General features: G+C 42.5%; 1 long non-coding RNA gene across 3 annotated transcripts; it reads right to left on the reverse strand.

The window, feature by feature from the left end:
- Positions 1–349: 349 nt before the first annotated feature.
- LOC129060661 (uncharacterized) lies at positions 350–21,428 on the reverse strand. Of its 3 annotated transcripts, none has more exons than XR_010140779.1 (6): positions 21,336–21,428; positions 17,456–17,584; positions 1,853–1,909; positions 1,501–1,658; positions 916–1,088; positions 350–717 (listed from the first exon to the last, which is right to left on the reverse strand). It is a non-coding gene; the product is annotated as an uncharacterized LOC129060661 (long non-coding RNA). The 3 variants fall into 3 exon arrangements; XR_010140780.1 differs by having other exon boundaries at positions 1,853–2,445; XR_008527512.2 differs by lacking the exons at positions 17,456–17,584; positions 21,336–21,428 and having other exon boundaries at positions 1,853–3,238.
- Between the last annotated feature and the right edge of the window lie 585 nt (positions 21,429–22,013).

Here is a 22,013-nt window from a genome sequence, read left to right on the forward strand (position 1 = left end):
GACCTCAGGTGATCTGCCCACCTCCGCCTCCCTAAGTGCTGGGATTACAGGTGTGAGCCACTGCACCTGGTCAACAATTTTTTTTTTCATTTTAACAATTTTTAAGAGTGCAGGTCAAAGGAATTAAGCACATTCACACGGTTTTACGAGCATCCTCCACATTTATAGGGAGTGTTTTTCATCTTGCAAAACTAAAACTCTGTACCCATTAAACACCTCACCTACCTTCCTGTAGCCCCGGGAACCACTCTTCTACTTTATGTTTTTGTAAACTTAACTATTCTAAGTACCTCGTATGAGTGGAGTCATAGACTATAGTGAAGAAATCATGAGGAAGTACAATACACACTAACATATGTTTATTCATTTGAACACTATCACTAACAGATCAGTAGTATATGGTGATTATAGAGGAAGAGAGATAAAAAGAGAAAAGGATTGGACAGACACATTAAATATATGACAATGATGCTCAAGTACCACAGGAGTGAGTCCTCTGCCCCAGTCACAGGGCTGGTCATGGTGGAGCTGGGAGCCCTGTGCAGCTGTCTGGCTCCCAGAGCACACACTCAGCCCAAACTTCACTGAGCCCTGAGGCACTCTTCCCCTGCCACCTGGGCACTCAGTGGGCCTGAGATTCTTCATGGCTTGGTCTTCTCGGCCTTGAGGGCGTGGCTGGCCTACTGGGATGGGGCTCAGCAGCAGGACAGGTTGTAGCTGTAGGACAGGGCAGCAGCTGTGAGGCTCCAGGAGCCACACCTCAGGCCTCCCTCCCAGTGCCTGCCCAGGGTTCCCATTCAACAGGGCCTGCTGCTGACCAGGGACCCGTGGCCACAGGCTGTCTGAAAGTGACCACAAGACAGAGTCTCCGCCCACCCTCTGTCAATCTGCTAGGTCAACCTGCTAGGCTCTCACCTCTCAAAAGAACTGTGGAGCTCCATGGACTTGAAACAAACCCCATATTTCTCCTGAGTCTGAAGATCATAATTCCCTCTTGTCGGGGAAGTGTGATGGGAACCACGCCATCCTCACAGGGCCTCCTGAGGACTCGGTTTCATGTGGCTCTCAGCATTGCTGTCACCATCATCCTTCATGGGAAGAGCCAGGCACAAGCACCCTCAAATTCCCATCCTCCCCGAACCCCATCATGACCCTGTGGGGCCTGCACAACCGGCTCATCGTTTGTTCATCTGCCAGATGAGGAAGCAGAGGCCCAAAGAGGGCAGCGATGTGCCCAGGGCCTCACAGGAGAGGCTGGCTCCTCCCACACCTGGAGGCGCTGTCCCAGCTGCCTTCACCCCACACCCCAGGACCACCACTGACCAGGGTCCCATCCTCTGGAGTCTATGGGGTGTCCACATTCCCATCCAGGCTCAGCTATGGTGGGAGGGGGACAAGGTGTATTTGGAGGCCTGGTTGAGCAGCACCTGCTTGTCCCAGCCCCACTGGAATCTCTGCTCCACACACCAGGCTTTATGTCAGACCAAAGGCATCACTTACCCCATGATCCACCAAGGAAGCTCCCTGCACAAGACCCTCTCTTCCTCCACTCAGGGAGTGGTCACCCAAGATGCCATCTCTGACTGACAGGGCAGGGTCTTCCTAAGGTACTGGGTGGTGACACGCCACTTCCTCATTTCCAGAGAAGATTCTAAGATCTGGTCAGGAAGGATTCACAGGGAAGGCAAGAGTCTCCAGATACTTATAAACCATCTGGAGCTTTTGGTGGTGCTCACTGGGCACTGGGGTGAGAATCCTATGACTGACTGATTAGCAGTGTCTGCAAATGACAGAGTGGGGAGCCACAGCAAACACATATATGTTCACCCGCCGTTTACCCATTGTGACCCACCTGGCCTGTGGGATTCCTCTGCTGTTCCCATCCTTGGTGCAGACAGGATGACTCTCCCTGTAGAGGTGCAGAAAGAATCAGTAGCAGAGGTCTGGCTTCCTGGGGAATTGCTGGGCTAGATTGGGGAAGGAAGGAAGCCCCACCTACCACACCCACCCACAGCCTGGAGGTGGCTCCATGCCAGCAGGATGGACAAGCATGGGAACCAGAGCCCTGCTCCTTCTGCAGCTCATCCCGCCTGCCCAACAGCCCAGCTGCCATCACCACATCCCATTCTGGGGTCTCCTGCCCCCAAGCCCCCCACCTGCCCATGGGCAAACACACATCTTTCTGTTAATCCAGGCTAGACAGGGCTGGAGTTTTTCAAGTAAACCTTCAGTGAGAATGTTACACACCACACACACACAAACACACACACACACGCAGGTCTGAACACCCCTACACCTGGCCCAGTACCCCTTCCAGCCTAATCTTTTTCTCTACCCCCCAAAACACTTGACTCTCATCTCCTGTCTCTACTTTTTCTTGATGTGCAAATCCTGCTCAGTGTACTGTCTTTTCTGAAAAGATTTTTAAATTTCCTGGAACTTTTTCTGTGGAGAGAGAAAAGAAGGAAAGATTTGAGAAATAATAAGGTGAAAGAAGAAATTATTTGAGAATAATAAGCAGATGTGTACATTCAATTCCCTTTTGAGAACCAAAAGGAAGAAACTGCCTGGATGAGAATTTCCACGCTGGTCCTCTAAACCCCTAAGGGCTCCATGGGTCTGGGGAAGGAGCTCTGTGGAGGCTAAAGCAGCTCCATCTTGGATGCGAATCCACCATGTTGAGTTTGAATTAACCCTAGTTCTGGGAATGCCTTTAAGATTTCTACCCGATCTACTGTTTCTTGTGTAAGATACATACTTACTGCAAATCTTCTTAGGTCAAAGCAACCTATATGTCATCACACAAACTACAGGCTACGATGACCACCTCATTCTCTTTCTGGAAGGCTGACCTTAAATGTCCTGCACATTCCTATAGTGCATATTTACCCTTTTCCTATACTAAGTAAGCCCTAAATCTTGGCGGTAACAGCCTGGGGAACTACCTGTCTTGCTACCACTCAAGACCATGCTTCTGTCCACAAATTCCCCCCGATAAATTACCCTTTACTGACAAACTGGATTTGTCTGTCTCATTCTTTGGTTTCCTGACTCCTTCTGCGTTGGGGATCCCTTTGCAGATACAGCCCTTTCATAAAACAAGGTATATTAGTCCATTCTCACACTGCTGGCCTTAGGGAGCTTAAAATCATGGTGGAAGGGGAAGAGGAAGCAGGCAGGCACATCTTACATGACTGGAACAGGAACAAGAGAGAGAGGAGAGAGATGCTACCTACTTTTTTTTTGAAATGGAGTCTCACTCTGTTGCCCAGGCTGGAGTGCAATGGTGTGATCTCGGCTCACTGCAACCTTCACCTCCTGGGTTCAAGTGATTCTCCTGACTTAGTCTCCCAAGTAGTTGAGACTACAGGCACGTGCCACAATGCCCGGCTAATTTTTGTATTTTTAGTAGAGATGGGGTTTCACAATGGTAGCCAGGATTGTCTCGATCTCCTGACCTCGTTATCTGCCTGCCTCGGCCTCCCAAAGTGCTGAGATTACATGCGTGAGCCACCGCACCCGGCCTACACACTTTTAAACAACTAGATCTTGTGAGAGCTCTCACTATCACAAGAACAGCACAGAGGGGATGGTGCTAAGCCATTCATGAGGGACCACCTCCATGATCCAATCACCTCCCACCAGGCCACACCTCTGCAGATTACAACTAGATGTGAGATTCAGGCAGGGACACAGATCCAAACTATACACAGGCCTGTGGGTATGTCTGGATTTTGACGGTCACAGCTGTTGGCAAAACCTTGGTCTTACTTAACCTGACCATGCCCAGTAATGTTATGGTGCCCCCTGGTCCCTGGACTTTCTGGGCATGACTGGCCCATCCTCTGGATTGTAAATACTCTGGGAGTTTCTGGGGAGGTTTCTGCAAAAGACTTCAATCTGTAGATTAGAATAACATTATCCATATGGTTTTCCCAGAGAATGTCGGGCACATCACTCCAAAATGTCTCACATCACTCTAAACCATGTTAGATAGTTGGGCTGTGTAAATTTCTCTGGGAGCAACCAAAAGGCACATTGTTGGTCTTCTCAGTTGAAGGCAAAATGGTCCTGGGACTTTGGGTCTAAGGGTATGCTGCAGAAAGCATTTGCCAAATTCAGGAGAGTATGCCATGGACCTGAGCAAGTATTTAGTTTTTCCAGGATTTGAGCCATTTGGGGGACAACAGCATGCATGGCCAGAGTCACCTTATTCAGTTCCCAATAATCAATGATCAACTGTCATAATATCCCAAGAATCAACTGTCATACTCCAGGTGCCATCAGGCTTTGGCACCAACCACACAAAGCTGTTTTATGGGCTCTGTGTAGACATGCAGTCCCCATCCTCTCCAAGTCCTGAAGAGAAGCCATGATCTCAGGTCAGACACGGTGGCTTATGCCTGTAACCCCAGTGCTTTGGGAAGCTGAGGTGGGTGGATCACTTGAGGTCAGGAAGTCTAGACCAGCCTGGTCAATGTGGTGAAACCCTATCTCTACTAAAAATACAAAAATTACCCAACATCATGGTGCTTGACTGTAATCCCAGCTACTCAGGAGACTGAGGCAAGAGAATCTCTTGAACCTGAGAAGCAGAGGTTGCAGTGAGCCAAGATTGTGCCACTACACTACAGTCTGGGTGACAGAGCGAGACTCTGTTAAAAAAAAAAAAAAAAAGCTGTGATGCCCTGTGCCCTCCTGGGAGGCGACATTGTTTGATACACACCAGTCCTCTTGTGTGGGATAATGTCATTGGCTTCCATTTGGCTTCCCCTCAAAGCATGGCTTTTGAGACCCTCACCTAGAGACAGAACTTGTGTAAGGTTGTCTCAAGGACAGTTCCCAGGAAAGTGTTTGTCCCAGCATGTACTGGAGGATTGGGAAGATGTAGACCCCTCAGAGCCAAAACTTGTTGCTTGCTCTGAAGGGACCAGTGACTCATTCTAGCCACATGGGGCCTCTGGTGCCCTTCAATGGCCAAACATTGAAAGAAATATTGGCCTTCCTGTCATGGTAGGGGCTGTGGTGCTAGCTCCACTCTTGGGAGAGGGAAGAGGTGGCGGAACCAGCCTGCTCCTCACGCTGGCACCCACACTCCATCCCCAGCCCCAAAAATTCCACTCCTGGCCTGTACAGGTCCAAGTATCAGCCAGGCCTGCTGTCTACACGAAAACAGCCACTGCTGCAGCACCCCTCAGCCCTGCCCCTCAAGACCTAGCATGGTCCAGCTACCGCCACAGATCACCTAGAGCCCCAGTGAGCTTGAGGTGACTGTGGGGCAGGCAGGCAGCTTCTCTTTCCTCTTTTTTTCTCTGCCTGCCAAAGAAAATGGGACCCAGAGCACCTGCTGCCACTACCATCCAAAGCCACCCTCAGAAGCAGGCCTGAGGCTGCAGAATCCCCTGGCACCTCTCCACAGAGCCTTTCTTCCATTTAACCTCCACAGGGGCAACTGACAGAGTGGGCATCAGCAGGCCTTCCTCTAAGTGCATTCCTCCTCCTCTAACTTGGGGACTTTGCTCTTGGTCCCCAGCAGAGCCTTTGTTCCCTGGTGGACTGCCATGGCAGAGGCCAGCCTAACACCTCTCTGCCCGATGAGCTCCGGGATCCTTGGAAATTTCAAACCCCCCATCAGCCTCCTCTAGCCTACTGGAGCTTTCACAGCATCTTGGCACTCACAGGGCAGCCTGCAGGCATCAGGCAGTGGGTGACAGAGCCTCACATAGGCGCTTGCAGTCATCCTGGGATCTCCCCAGTAGGGTCCTGTTTTCTCTAGGCCATTCTCTCTCTCTTTTTTTTTTTTTTTGAGACAGAGTCTTGCTCTGTCGCCCAGGCTGGAGTGCAGTGACGCAATCTGGGCTCACTGCAACCTCCACCTCCAAGGTTCAAGTGATTCTCCTGTCACAGCCTCCCAAGTAGCTGAGGTTACAGGCACCCGCCACCATGCCCAGCTAATTTTTGTATTTTTAGTAGACACCAGGTTTCACCAGGTTGGCCAGGCTGCTCTTGAACTCCTGACCTCGTGATCCACCCACCATGGCTTCCCAAAGGGCTGGGATTACAGGCGTAAGCCCCTGCGCCCGGCCTCCCAGCACATTCTTTAGAGTAATGCCGACTACACCAGTTCTTTCCTCAGGCTGAATCAGTGGCTGGAGTTGCCCTAAAAGTGACAGGAGGGGAGTTCCCACAAGGGACTGCCCCAAACCATCCTGAAATGGGGCAGATGGAATTCCAAAGAAAGAAGCCTCGAAGCCCAGAGTGGTCTGTTCAAAGCATGCATTAAAGGAACAGACACACAGAGGGGACGGCAGTGTATCCTTGCAAGGGACAAAACACAGATGTTCTACCTCGGTATGTCTGCAATGAGTGGATCTGGTTATGGAGCTTATATAAAGGTTAAGAAATTTGGCTTAGGGCCAGGGCTAGTTTCTATCAATGCTGTGGGCAACATCCTAAACATTTTTATCAGTGCCTGGGAATGTTTGAGACCCTGGCTTGGGTTTAAGCCTGCAGGGAAAAACCTGCAGCTGGCCGTATCACAGAGCGGTCAAATTACCCTGTAGCTCTAAGTCTGGACAGAGAAAGAAATGGGGAGGAAGTGGGGTAATAGATATTATTCTTTGCTGTAAGAATTTTTTTTAGATGGAGCCCCACTCTATCGCCCAGGCTAGAGTGCATTGGTGATCTCAGCTCACTGCAACCTCCACTTCCCAGGTTCAAGCAATTCTCCTGCCTCAGCCTCCCAAGTAGCAGGGGTTACAGGCGCCTGCCACCATGCCTGGCTAATTTTGTTTTTTGCTTTTTGTTTTTTTCAGTAGAGACAGGGTTTCACCATGCTGGCCAGGTTGGTCTTGAACCTGACCTTAAGTGATCCGCCCCCCTCGGCCTTCCAAAGTGCTGGAATTACAGGTGTGAGCCACTGCACCCAGTCTGCAGTAAGAATTTGTATTGGGAAGTGGAAGTCAATTGTTCTTCAAGATTGTTTCACGCTTTTGGTTTCCTGTGCATATCTACATCAGTTTTGGTGTGGGGAGAGTTGTCAATTTCAACAACAACAAAAAATAGCTGTGAATTTCAAGGGATTATTTTGAATTTCTCAGTCCATCTGTGGGATATTGTTATCTTGGAAATATTAAGCATTTTTATTCTTGAAAATTAGACACCTTTAAATTATTTCAGATCTTGATTTCTTTCAGCATTAAAAAAAAAATTAAGTGTAGGCCAGGCATGGTGGCTCCCACCTATAATCCCAACACTTTAGTAGGCAGAAGCAGGCAGATTGCTTGAGCCCAGTTGGAGACCAGCCTAGGCAACATGGAGAAACCCAATCTCTACAAGAAATACAAAAATTAGTCAGGCGTGGTGGCACACACCTGTAGTCCCAGCTATTGAGGAGGCTGAGGCAGGTGGATCAATTGAGCCCAGGAGGTCAAGGCTGCAGTGAGCTGTGATCACACCACTGCACTCCAGCCTGGGTGACAGAGCAAGACCTTATCTCAAAAAATAATAATAATAAGTGTAAAATTTTTGCACTTCTATTACTTTTTCTAAATATTTTTGAAGCATTATAAATCAGATTTATACATTTTATTTTTATTGTTGGTTGCTTTAAGTAAAATTTTGTATGTGTATCTTGTATCTTGTGACACTGATCAACTTATTAATTCTAGTGGTATTTTAGTGAAAGTCTTAAACATTTTTACATAAAGGATTATGTCATGTGCAATTAAGGCAGTTCTAGAAGTTGACACGGGGAAGAAGGGTGAGCAGTCAGGACCCCAGCAGGGCCTGTGGGCAGCTCGCACTGAAAGAAGGGGCCCAGGTGATGGAACCTTCAAGTAACCTCACTTTCTTGGTGTCAGACCCTCCAGAACTTAAAACTCTGGTAACCAGAAACCCTTATTCTAGACACAGCCCTGTATCAAGCTAATTTCATGGAGATGCTCAAGAGCAAGATGTTCTACTGCTGTATCTTGACTTCCTGAGGCTCTCATCTGTGGAAGGCTTGAAGTGAGGGCATCTTCCAATGATGCAGACGTTGGCTCAGCTCTCATCCACAAATCCTCAGGTCACTTGGCAGGGGACACACATAGGTAACACAGGGCAGCTCAGGGCAGACCCATCCAGGCCAGGCCTCACCTGTGATCCCATCTAGGCAACCCCACATCCCTGCCCATCACCATGTGTTGGGGGAACAAGAGTTGAGGGTGCCTTCCCTGGACAGGAGCAGGTGGTAAGGTGTTTGGAGACTGATGGGTCTGCCAGGATCATATCCCAAGTCATGGCTGCCAGGATAAGAAGTTGAGTGTTGGAGAACAAGTTTGTCTACTCAGATGTTAACCCCAAGACTTCACACTGTAATCTGGTTTTCTCTCTGGCTGGGAGTCTATGCAGATGCTCACATGTACCTGATCTGGGGAATAGAATTTTTTTTTTAATTAATTTATTAATTTATTAATTTATTATTATTATACTTTAGGTTTTAGGGTACATGTGCACAATGTGCAGGTTAGTTACATATGTATACATGCGCCATGCTGGTGCGCTGCACCCACTAACTCCTCATCTAGCATTAGGTATATCTCCCAATGCTATCCCTCCCCTCTCCCCCTACCCCACAACAGTCCTCAGAGTATGATGTTCCCCTTCCTGTGTCCATGTGTTCTCATTGTTCAATTCCCACCTATGAGTGAGAATATGCGGTGTTTGGTTTTTCGTTCTTGCAATAGTTTACTGAGAATGATGATTTCCAATTTCATCCATGTCCCTACAAAGGACATGAACTCATCATTTTTTATGGCTGCATAGTATTCCATGATGTATATGTGCCACATTTTCTTAATGCAGTCTATCATTATTGGACATTTGGGTTGGTTCCAAGTCTTTGCTATTGTGAATAATGCCACAATAAACATACGTGTGCATGTGTCTTTATAGCAGCATGATTTATAGTTCTTTGGGTATATACCCAGTAATGGGATGGCTGGGTCAAATGGAATTTCTAGTTCCAGATCCCTGAGGAATCGCCACACTGACTTCCACAAGGGTTGAACTAGTTTACAGTCCCACCAACAGTGTAAAAGTGTTCCTATTTCTCCACATCCTCTCCAGCACCTGTTGCTTCCTGACTTTTTAATGATCGCCATTCTAACTGGTGTAAGATGGTATCTCATTGTGGTTTTGATTTGCATTTCTCTGATGGCCAGTGATGGTGAGCATTTTTTCATGTGTTTTTTGGCTGCATAAATGTCTTCTTTCGAGAAGTGTCTGTTCGTGTCCTTTGCCCACTTTTTGATGGGGTTGTTTGTTTTTTTCTTGTAAATTTGTTTGAGTTCATTGTAGATTCTGGATATTAGCCCTTCGTCAGATGAGTAGGTTGCAAAAATTTTCTCCCATTTTGTAGGTTGCCTGTTCACTCTGATGGTAGTTTCTTTTGCTGTGCAGAAGCTCTTGAGTTTAATTAGATCCCATTTGTCAATTTTGGCTTTTGTTGCCATTGCTTTTGGTGTTTTAGACATGAAGTCCTTGCCCATGCCTATGTCCTGAATGGTAATGCCTAGGTTTTCTTCTAGGGTTTTTATGGTTTTGGGTCTAACGTTTAAGTCTTTAATCCATCTTGAATTGATTTTTGTATAAGGTGTAAGGAAGGGATCCAGTTTCAGCTTTCTACATATGGCTAGCCAGTTTTCCCAGCACCATTTATTAAATAGGGAATCCTTTCCCCATTGCTTGTTTTTCTCAGGTTTGTCAAAGATCAGATAGTTGTAGATATGTGGCGTTATTTCTGAGGGCTCTGTTCTGTTCCATTGATCTATATCTCTGTTTTGGTACCAGTACCATGCTGTTTTGGTTACTGTAGCCTTGTAGTATAGTTTGAAGTCAGGTAGTGTGATGCCTCCAGCTTTGTTCTTTTGGCTTAGGATTGACTTGGCGATGTGGGCTCTTTTTTGCTTCCATATGAACTTTGAAGTAGTTTTTTCCAATTCTGTGAAGAAAGTCATTGGTACCTTGATGGGGATGGCATTGAATCTGTAAATTACCTTGGGAAGGATGGCCATTTTCACAATATTGATTCTTCCCACCCATGAGCATGGAATGTTCTTCCATTTGTTTGTATCCTCTTTTATTTCCTTGAGCAGTGGTTTGTAGTTCTCCTTGAAGAGGTCCTTCACATCCCTTGTAAGTCGGATTCCTAGGTATTTTATTCTCTTTGAAGCAATTGTGAATGAGAGTTCACTCATGATTTGGCTCTCTGTTTGTCTGTTGTTGGTGTATAAGAATGCTTGTGATTTTTGTACATTGATTTTGTATCCTGAGACTTTGCTGAAGCTGCTTATCAGCTTAAGGAGATTTTGGGCTGAGATAATGGGGTTTTCTAGATATACAATCATGTCGTCTGCAAACAGGGACAATTTGACTTCCTCTTTTCCTAATTGAATACCCTTTGTTTCCTTCTCCTGCCTCATTGCCCTGGCCAGAACTTCCAACACTATGTTGAATAGGAGTGGTGAGAGAGGGCATCCCTGTCTTGTGCCAGTTTTCAAAGGGAATGCTTCCAGTTTTTGCCCATTCAGTATAATATTGGCTGTGGGTTTGTCATAGACAGCTCTTATTATTTTGAGATACGTCCCATCAATACCTAATTTATTGAGAGTTTTTAGCATGAAGGGTTCTTGAATTTTGTCAAAGGCCTTTTCTGCATCTATTGAGATAATCATGTGGTTTTTGTCTTTGGTTCTGTTTATATGCTGGATTACATTTATTGATTTACGTATATTGAACCAGCCTTGCATCCCAGGGATGAAGCCCACTTGATCATGGTGGATAAGCTTTTTGATGTGCTGCTGGATTCGATTTGCCAGTATGTTATTGAGGATTTTTGCATCAATGTTCATCAAGGATATTGGTCTAAAATTCTCTTCTTCTGTTGTGTCTCTGCCCGGCTTTGGTGTCAGGATGATGCTGGCCTCATAAATGAGTTAGGGAGGATTCCCTCTTTTTCTATTGATTGGAATAGTTTCAGAAGGAATGGTACCAGTTCCTCCTTGTACCTCTGGTAGAATTCGGCTGTGAATCCATCTGGTCCTGGACTCTTTTTGGTTGGTAAGCTATTGATTATTGCCACAATTTCAGCTCCTGTTATTGGTCTATTCAGAGATTCAACTTCTTCCTGGTTTAGTCTTGGGAGAGTGTATGTGTCAAGGAATTTATCCATTTCTTCTAGATTTTCTAGTTTATTTGCGTAGAGGTGTTTGTAGTATTCTCTGATGGTAGTTTGTATTTCTGTGGGATCGGTGGTGATATCCCCTTTATCATTTTTTATTGCATCTATTTGATTCTTCTCTCTTTTTTTCTTTATTAGTCTTGCTAGCGGTCTATCAATTTTGTTGATCCTTTCAAAAAACCAGCTCCTGGATTCATTAATTTTTTGGAGGGTTTTTTGTGTCTCTATTTCCTTCAGTTCTGCTCTGATTTTAGTTATTTCTTGCCTTCTGCTAGCTTTTGAATGGGTTTGCTCTTGCTTTTCTAGTTCTTTTAATTGTGATGTTATGGTGTCAATTTTGGATCTTTCCTGCTTTCTCTTGTGGGCATTTAGTGCTATAAATTTCCCTCTACACACTGCTCTGAATGCATCCCAGAGATTCTGGTATGTTGTGTCTTGGTTCTTGTTGGTTTCAAAGAACATCTTTATTTCTGCCTTCATTTCGTTATGTACCCAGTAGTCATCCAGGAGCAAGTTGTTCAGTTTCCATGTAGTTGAGCGGTTTTGAGTGAGATTCTTAATCCTGAGTTCTAGCTTGATTGCACTGTGATCTGAGAGACAGTTTGTTATAATTTCCGTTCTTTTACATTTACTGAGGAGAGCTTTACTTCCAAGTATGTGGTCAATTTTGGAATAGGTGTGGTGTGGTGCTGAAAAAAATGTGTATTCTGTTGATTTGGGGTGGAGAGTTCTGTAGATGTCTATTAAGTCCACTTGGTGCAGAGCTGAGTTCAATTCCTGGGTATCCTTGTTGACTTTCTGTCTCGTTGATCTGTCTAATATTGACAGTGGGGTGTTAAAGTCTCCCATTATTAATGTGTGGGAGTCTAAGTCTCTTTGTAGGTCACTAAGGTTGGGCTTTCCCCCCTGCAGAGATAGCCAGGCAGGTCACTGATGCCTCTTGGCCCAGCTTCTGGGCACTCTCCTTGCAGAGCTTCATGCAGATCAGTAGAAATGAGTAATAGGTTCAACCACTCCATCTCCTTGGACAAAGGGCAGGAGCACCACGCCACCAACCATGGCCAGCACTGGTCTGGGGTGACAGTAGGAACAGAGGGGCCACCTCAGACAGGAATCCAAGAAGATCAGGGAAGGCCCAGGACCCAGACTCAAATATGGAGACTCCATTGCCCCTGTCGAAGGGCTTTCACATCTAAGTGACCCACAGTCACCTCCCAAAAGAATTGGACCTCCATTCATCACCAACAGAAACTTGGTTTGGTGCTAAGTTCTTGCTCACATAGTTGTAGAAAGAGGAGAAAAATAATTTTGTATTGTTTACACTAGGCCATGAGTATCTTTGCATGTTGCTACTATTTATATTGGCTTTTTTTTTTTTGAGACAGAGTCTTGGTCTGTCACCCAGGCTGGAGTGCAGCGGCCTGATCTTGGCTTAGTGCAACCTATGCCTCCCGGGTTCCAGTGATTCTACTGCCTCAGCCTCCCAGGTAGCTGAGATTTCAGGCACGTGCCACCATGCCTGGCTAATTTTTGCATTTTTAGCAGAGACGGGGTTTCACCATGTTAGCCAGGCTGGTCTTGAACTCCTGACCTCAGGTGATCCACCTGCCTCAGCCTCCCAAAGTGCTAGGATTACAGGCATTAGCCACAGTGCCCAGCCTATTTATATTGTTTTAAACACCCAACCAAGGTATTTCCTATAGCAGGCAACTCCACTGCCCTGCCAGACCTTTAAGATTTAAAAGCCCACAATTTTACTAGGGAGGTTTTTACACAAAAAGGGGTGCTGAAAAGGGGAGGGTGGATGTTTAGGCTACTCTATGTATGGGCTATCCCACAGAATTCATTCCTGTAGCCCCATCAGGGCTGGAGCTGCAACCTCACATGTCTTCATAATATTCCATAAAGGAGGCCATTTTCCTCAGCAGTTCAGCCTTGCAATGCAGGTGGAGCCTGAACGTGATCATCTTCTATTTCCATTTCAGCCACTTCTCAGGAAACATCCTATGTGTGCCCTAATAGTCTATAACCATCTGATAGAGCGTCCATACACACCACTGCAGACTGAAGGACTTTAACAACAGAAACTTAGTTTTCTACAATTCTGGAGGCTAGAAATCCAACAACAAGCTGTTAGCTGGGATGGTTTATCTGAGAACTCTCTCCTTGGCTTGTAGATGGCTGAACTTCTATCTCTGCATCCTTAATGCCTCTTCTAATAAGGACTCCAGTCATATTGGATTTGGGTCCACTCTAATGAACTCAAAACCTATAACCTCTTTGGAGACCATATGTCCAAATACAGCCACATTCTGAGGCACTGAGTGTTAGAACATGAACTTTGGGAAGGGGACACCACTCAGCCCATTGGATATATTATTCCCTTGTAGATGACAAACTCCCAAGAGATTACTTGGTGGAAGGACATGCATATGTAAAATTTTAATAGCTATAGACTGATCACTTTCCAAAAGGGCTTTGGAAGGTACATTGCCACCAGCAATTTCTGAATGTAGCTGCTTCCCTGAATCCAGATTCTCCTGGATGTTAACTTTCTTTTAATGTTTTGCCAATCTGGTATCCATGTGGCAAATAAAATCATGTTGATTCATGTTGATTTCCAGTTTTCTGACTGAAATTTTCAAGTCATCCTTCAATTGCTTAACACAAATGTGTTTCCCTGAGTCATCTGCTCAGATTCTTGGCCCTTTAAGTGGGCTTTCTCCCATCCTGGACTCTCCCAGCATTTGCCCCCTTGTCATTGTCTGTAATTGTATCTGTTTGGCAAAGTTCTTTTTAATGTTAAAAAATTGTGTTGCTTAAAGTCCAAAAAGTATTCCTAGGCTGTCTTGCCCTGTGCACTGTCTCTAAAATAGAAAATGAGGCTTCTTGAGGCCCTTTCCATCCATGTGAGGAGCAGATAGAGCCTCCAACAGCTTGAAGGAAATTTCTTGCAGCCCTTGCTGTTTACGGTTCTCAGTTCTGATCAATGTGCTGTTGAGCAGACATTTGACATTACAAAGCCTGTGTTTTCCCAACTTTACAAGAAGGACATTTTTTGAGGACTCACTGGGAAAATTCTCTTCATACAGGCTATTAATGTAGATGGGTGTCGTTGCTCTACAGATGACAAAGTATCATGAAGATGACTTGAAGGTGTTAATGGCTTAATTATTCTCCACCTCCACATAAAACTTTCTTGTCGTTGTTTGTTTGTTTGTTTTTCAGACAGAGTTTCACTCTTGTCACCTAGGCTGGAGTGCAATGGTGCGATCTTGGTTCACTGCAACCTCCACCTCCTGGGTTCAAGCAATTATCCTGCCTCAGCCTCCTGAGTAGCTGGGATTACAGGCACCTGCCGCCACACCTGGCTAATTTTTTGTATTAATAGTAGAGACAAGGTTTCACCATGTTGGCCAGGCTGATTTTGATCTCCTGACCTCGGGTGATCCAGCCACCTCGGCCTACCAAAGTGCTGGGATTACAGGCATGAGCCACTGCACCTGGCCCACATAAAACTTTGGAAGCCTTGAACCTTCACCATGGACACATGTGTACTCCACATGCACAAGTCTCTGAAGAATGGGAGCTTCCTAGTATAAGCCCCAGCCCCCAACCTGCCAGTGGTTCACAGTGCTGTCATTGACCATATGTCTCTTCTTGTTCCCCTCCATAAAAAAATAAGTCTACTCTGGTTGGGTGTGGTGGCTCACGCCTGTAAACCCAGCACTTTGGGAGGTTGAGGTGGGCAGATCTTGAAGTCAGGAGATTGAGACCATCCTGACTAACACAGTGAAACCCCGCCTCTACTAAAAATACAAAAAAAATTAGTCGGGTGTGGTGGCGAGCACCTGTAGTACCAGCTACTCAGGAGGCTGAGGCAGGACAATGGCGTGAATCTGGGAGGCAGAGCTTGCAGTGAGCTGAGAGCATGCCACTGCACTCCAGCCTGGGCGACAGAGCGAGACTCCATCTCAGAATAAATAAATAAATAAAACTCTGCCTTAAACCTTGAGATGGGAATTATGCAGATACTCCCAGCCATGTACAAGGCAGAAGCTGCATGAGCCTCTTGTACCAGACTTCCAAGTTGAGCCATCTTCTCCTTTACCATCTTCCTGGGCTCCTACCAGGACTTTACCACCGATCCACCATTCCTGGGCCTGCTATTTAGTAGGTATCTGTCTCCTCCAAGACACAGTGGTGAGTCTGCAGGCTACTAGGTGGGTACTAAGGATATCACTGCAGCTCTCTGAGCCTGTCTATGCTTCTGAAAACAGTCTTAACACATAAAAAACAATTTTATTCCATTAAAATAAATTAAGTTCAAACATTGTCTCAAAAAGTATTTTAAACTCCACGCATTTCATTATTTTAACGTATAACTGGTAAAACAAATTACTTCTAAGATTCAAAATGCTTCTTTTCTACTACAATGCAAAATAATATTACCCTGAACACCTGCCTCATGAATCACTTATAGCACTGTTATAAAGGGCCTCTCCACTTAGATTTTCATGTGTCTTACATTTAAATGTCCTTGTGTTCCATGGAAAAGTGTGTTAATGGTGCCTACCTAATAGTGAAACATGTCTCAGAGGTCTGATGCAGAAACCACATGCTTTCACATAAGCACTAGAAATGAAGATATAACATCAAGAAATTTGTGTTTAATTTACATAAATATTTGCTTTTCAAAATAACTAAAATTATTTCAATTCCAAAAAGTATAATTTGAATGTAATTATAACTGTCCAAAAAAGAGAAAATTAATCTCCTTCTCCATTTAAACTTAGGTACAAGTAAGCAACCTATTTTAAATTATTCTCTATAATCAACATGGATTTAGAGTAATGTCTCAAACTGTTACTGCCTTAGTGCTTTCTACTGTCAATCTATGATATTTCTTTGGCTTGATTTCTAATTTACATTTTCACATTATCTAAATCTGTATAATATATTCTGGTAGAAACTCTTCAGTGTTTTCTAAGGTATATGTATGGAACAAAAGTTTTTCCAATTAATTACATCCATAGAGTTTCTCCCCAGTATAAAGTTTGAGGAACTCCTGGAGAGTTTCCCTTCAGTATAAGTTTTCCAGTGTACAATAAAATCTGTGGTATAAGTAAGGTATTGTGCCTTTCTTTATATTTGTAATGTTTTTGTTCAGTAAAATAATCCTGTGCACTTTAAGGGTTATATTTTGTGAAAGACCCTTCAACAGTCATTACATTTATACCAATTTTATTTAGTGTGAAATCACTGATGTAGATTGTGATGTCAACATTCATTAATGGTTTTGCCACATTCTTTACCTTGGTAAAATTTCTCTCCAGAATGAATTCACTTATAGTAAAAGTTGAGCACAAAATAAAACCTTTGCTATGTTCCCTACAATTACAGGGGCTCTCTATCATGTGAATTATCTTATATTCAGTAAGGATTGACCATTGATCAAAGACTTACCACATTCTTCACATTCCTAGGATTTCTCTCCAGTAGGAATTCTCTTATATTTAGTAAGGTTTGAAACCCAGTTAAAGGCTTTGCCACATTTTTTACATTTGTAGGGTTGCTCTCCAGTATGAATTCTCTTGTGTCCAATAAGATGTGAGCTCTGGTTAAAGGTTTTGCCACATTCTTCACATTTGTAGCATTTCTCTCCAGTATGAATTATCTTATTTTTAGTAAGAACTGAGCCATGCATAAAAGCTTTTCCACATTTTTTACAACTGTAGCATTTCTCTCCAGAATGAATTCTCTTATGTTGAGAAGAGTATGAGAACCAGTTAAAAGTTTTGCCACATTCTTCACATGTGTAGGGTTTCCTTCCAGTATGAGTTCTCTTGTGTCCAGTGAGATGTGAGCCCTGGTTGAAGGCTTTGCCACATTCTTCACATTTGTAAGATTTCTCTCCAGTATGAATTCTCTCATGTCCAATCAGGTGTGAGCACTGGTTCAAGGCTTTGCCACATTCTTGACATTTGTAGGGTTTCTCTACACTATGAATTCTCTTATTTTGAATAAGGTTTGAGAACCAGTTAACGGCTTTGCCACATTCCTTACATTTGTATGGTTTCTTTCCTACATGAATTATCTTATGTTGAGTAAGGATTAAGCACCGGTCAAAAGCTTTGCCACGTTCATCACATTGAAAGATTTTGCTAAGGGTAGTTGATAAACATTAGTTAAGTCCATTATAATTTTTTTGTGTGTGTTCCTTACACTTACCCACACTTTTCCAGTCTTAAGTTTAAATTTTCAGTGTCATAGCTTTCATATCTTCTCAGTATCATTTCTGGGAATAAATGTTTATGCTTTGCTCAGGCAAAAGATCTGGAGTAAAATGAGAGGACAAAGCTAAAAAAAAAAAAAATTATACCACTTATTAGACTCAGGTGAGTATACCTTACGAATACAAAACATAAAATTATACCAAGCACAATAAGATAGCATAATACCACAAGCCCCAATTCCTTAATAGACATGTAAACTTAACAAAAATATATTGACCACAATGCCTTCGTAAGAGTTCTAAAAAGCAGTTAAGAGACTGCAGTGCCACAGATGAAAACAATGCCAACAGCCACATAGAAGAAAAAGGAGCATTGTTACATTTACCCACCACAGCCATACTTCCTCCTCAATACAAAATAATGTCTTTAAGTGTAAACTCTCAACTCCTGGCTTCTCTCTCAAAAGTGAAAAAAAAAATAGTGGCACATGTGTCCATAATTCTGGCTTTGAGGGATCTTTCCAAAGACTGGTTTCTGTCTACCGTGACAAAGAGTGCTGAAAGAAATGGTGCTACTCTTTGAATGACAGGTTAGTGTCTGCAAGACAAAAGGTAAATGATTGTTATAGCAGCAGAGAGACTGTAGAACCACAGAGAAACAGCAGGTGTACCCACTAATTACAAGCTGTAAAGCAGAAACTTGGGCAAAACCACATAACTCAATAAAGAGAACACAAAAATCTAGGGAAGAGACATCTTAAGAACAGGTTTGAGAAATTCTCAATATCTAGCCTGGTAAATTGGTGTCAGACACTGCAGGGAAGAAAGCCACTTTATACAGACTGTGACAGGTTACTTTTTTTAAATGCCCATATCTCAACCAAATGTTACAAAATATACAAATATCAGACTAACATGGCCCAATCAAAGAAACAAGTATGCAGAAATCAACCCTAAAGAAATGATGATGTATAAATTGCCTTAAAAATCAAAATAACCACCTCAGTTATTCTCAATGTGTAACATAGAAACACAGAAAACTTAGTTTAATCAGGAAAATAAGAATATCAACACAATGACAAAAAGAAACAAATTGTAGAGCAGAAGCATAAAAAAATGACTGAGAAATTATCCAGTGTAAGAAAAAACATACTAAAAACTGAAGCTCAACAAACTTCAACTCAGCTAAAGAGACCCATAACAAGACACAATATAAGCAAAGTTTTGAAAGTCACAGAAGACAATCTTGAATGCAGAAAGACAAAAGAGATGTATCATCTATATGCATGCTCCTGCAAGACTACCCGTGAATTTTTGAACAAAACCCCGCCAACAAGAGGGGGCTTTGGTTATATAGTCCAAGTGCTAAAGGAAACAAAACTTTTAACAAAACTGTCCTACAAAATTTGAAAAAATAAACATTTTCCAAGATAACTAAATGCTGAGAATGCACATCACCAGTATAACTGTCCTACAAGAAATGCAAAAAGAAGTCTTTCCCATTGAAAATTTAAAATGATAGAAAACAAACCAAATCATACAAAAATACACAATTCTTCAGGGCGCAGTGGCTCACATCTGTAATCCCAACACTTTGGGAGGCCGAGGCAGGTGGATCACGAGGTCAGGAGATTGAGACCATCCTGGCTAACATAGTGAAACCCTGTCTCTACTAAAAATACAAAAAATTAGCTGGACGTGGTGGCAGGCACTTGTAGTCCCAGCTACTCGGGAGGCTGAGGCAGGAGAATGGCGTGAACCCGGGAGGCAGAGCTTGCAGTGAGTCGAGATCACACCACTGCACTCCAGCCTGGGTGAGACAGCAAGACTCCATCTCAAAAAAAAAAAAAAATACACAACTCTCTGGGAAAGATATGCACATACACAAAAATAAAACTTTGTAGTATTATAATAATTAGGCAGAAAACAATTGTGCTCTAACATTTGAAAGACATCATGAAAATTAAAACACCCGTTAATATATGATATACTCAGTGACATTATAATTTGAGGGCAGATGTAATGAGCAAGGATTTTTGTGTGCAACTGAGTGCAAGTTGTTACCAGTTTAAAATATACAGTTGTAACTTTAAGAGATTTTATGTAATTTACATGGTAACCATAAAGAAAATGCAAATGCGCAATAGAAAATAAAAAAGCAAAGCATGAGTCATTACAAATATCAACAAGACATAAAGGAATACAAAGCAAATAGGGACAAAGTAGCTATAAGACTCAACTAAAACAATAAAATGGTAATTGCAAGTCATTTTCTTTCAGAAAAGTATTAAAATATTCATGGACTAAACTTCCCAATCAAAAGAAATACATTAAATAAAGGAATTGTTTTTAATTTAGAAAACAAAATCTACCTATGTCATGTCTCCAAGAGACTCACCTAAGATCTAATAGTGAAAACAGACTGAAAGTGGCAGGATGGAAAAAGACATTCTGTGCAAATGTTAACCAAATGAGAGTTGGAGAACTAATCATATTAAGTAAAAAGCTGTCATATTTTATAAAACATAGTTTAAGTAAAAACTCACAAGAGACAAACAAGGACTTTATATTAAAATAAAATGGTTCATTCACTGGGAACCTATTTATATCTCCTATCAGGGTTCCCAAATATATAAAGCAAGCATTAACAGAAATGAAGTAATATAACAGTGGGAGAGTACTTCAATACTTTCAGTAATGAATAATAAAGCATGACAGAACATTAATAAGGGAACAAAGGACTTGAAAGCAATGTAAAACAATTAAACCTAAAAGACATATACAGAACACACCACGCAACAGCAGAATCCACAATCTTTTTCAATGGCTCATAAGAAAATTCTCCTGGATACAACTCTTATCTCACAAAACAAGTCTTAATCCATTTTTTAAACTTGAATATTACATGCTATTACTTTTGGCCAAATTGAATGAAACTACAAATCACTAACAGAAGGAAAACCAAAAAAAAAAACACCACAAAATATGAAAATTAAACAATACACACTTAAGCATGCTCTTGTTCAAAGTTTGGAAGACTTAATACTGTGAAGATGGCCATACTGACCAAAGTGATCTGTCTACACATTCAATACAATCCCTTTCAAATTCCAAATTTCTCTTTTCCAAAAATAGGAAAACAACCCCCAAATCACATGGAATATCAAGAAACCACAAAGAGCCTGACTATTTAAAAAAAGAAAACAATATTGGAGGCATCGTGCTTAATGATTTCAAAATACAAAACAAAGGTATGGTAATGAAAGCACTTTGGTACTGGCATAAAAGAAAACCCTACACCAACAAAACAGAATACAGCACAGATAAAAACTCTCATATGTATGGCCAAATGAGTTATTAACACCATTTATTATGGCATTATTCACAAAAGCCAATAGGTAAAAGCAACCCAAACTTCCCTCACCAAATGAATGGATAAATATAATTTGGAATACAAAAATAATGGAATACAACTCAGCTTTAAAAGCAAACAAGAAGTCTTCTAACATCTACCATAAACATAAATCTTGATGACATTATGTTAAATTTAATAAGCCAGCTGAAAAAAGACAAATACTATATGAATCCACTTATATGGGATATCTAAAGTAGATACACTATTAAAAAGAGAAAATAGAATAATGTTTGGAAAGGGCCAGGCAATGGGAAATAGGATTCACATGGATTGTGTATTAGTTTCACAAGATACTAACATTCTAGGCTGGGCACGGTGGCTCACGCCTGTAATCCCAGCATTTTGGGAGGCCAAGGCAGGCAGATCACATGAGGTTGGGAGTTCAAGACCAGCCTAACCAACATGGTAAAATCCCATCTCTACTAAAACTACTAAAATTAGCCAGGCATGGTGGCACATACCTGTAATCCCAGCTACTCAGGAGGCTGAACCAGGAGAATTGCTTGAACCTGGGAGACTGCAGTGAGCCACGATTCCACCACTGCACTCCAGCCTGGGCAACAGAGTAAGACTCTGTCTCAATGAAATAACATAAAAATAGAAAACATTCTACATATATGTTGCTAACAGTGTCAATATATATAATATAAACTGAACTACATAATTTGAAGTATTTAAGATTGTACATTTTGGTGTGTATTTTTCACAAAAATAAATAAACATACAATCAATAGAGTTAGGAAGCTTTTCAAAACATACCTCCAAATCACAAAATGTTTCTCTCACTCCAAGATAATACATATTCAACAATAAACAGGTGTAGAAATAAAGACAGTTTCCATGACTACTCACTGACACATGAGAAAATAACCATCTATCACCAACCAAAATAACAGTTATATACAAATTATTTTTAAAATGTGGGTAATATTTATACAGGCAAACAAACACAAAGATAATTATAGCGGCAATAGACGTATGACTGATTCATATTTGACTTTTGCTGTACACTGGCTTAAAATGTATGATGTTGAATATTGCCATGCAGAACTATAAATATATAAATCAAAACAAAACACAATTAACTAAAATGAGGTAGCCTATCCTGGCTGGGCGTGGTGGCTCATGCCTGTAATCCC

The sequence above is a fragment of the Pongo abelii genome, chromosome 6 (assembly GCF_028885655.2).
Source record: "Pongo abelii isolate AG06213 chromosome 6, NHGRI_mPonAbe1-v2.0_pri, whole genome shotgun sequence".
Lineage (NCBI taxonomy): Eukaryota > Metazoa > Chordata > Mammalia > Primates > Hominidae > Pongo > Pongo abelii.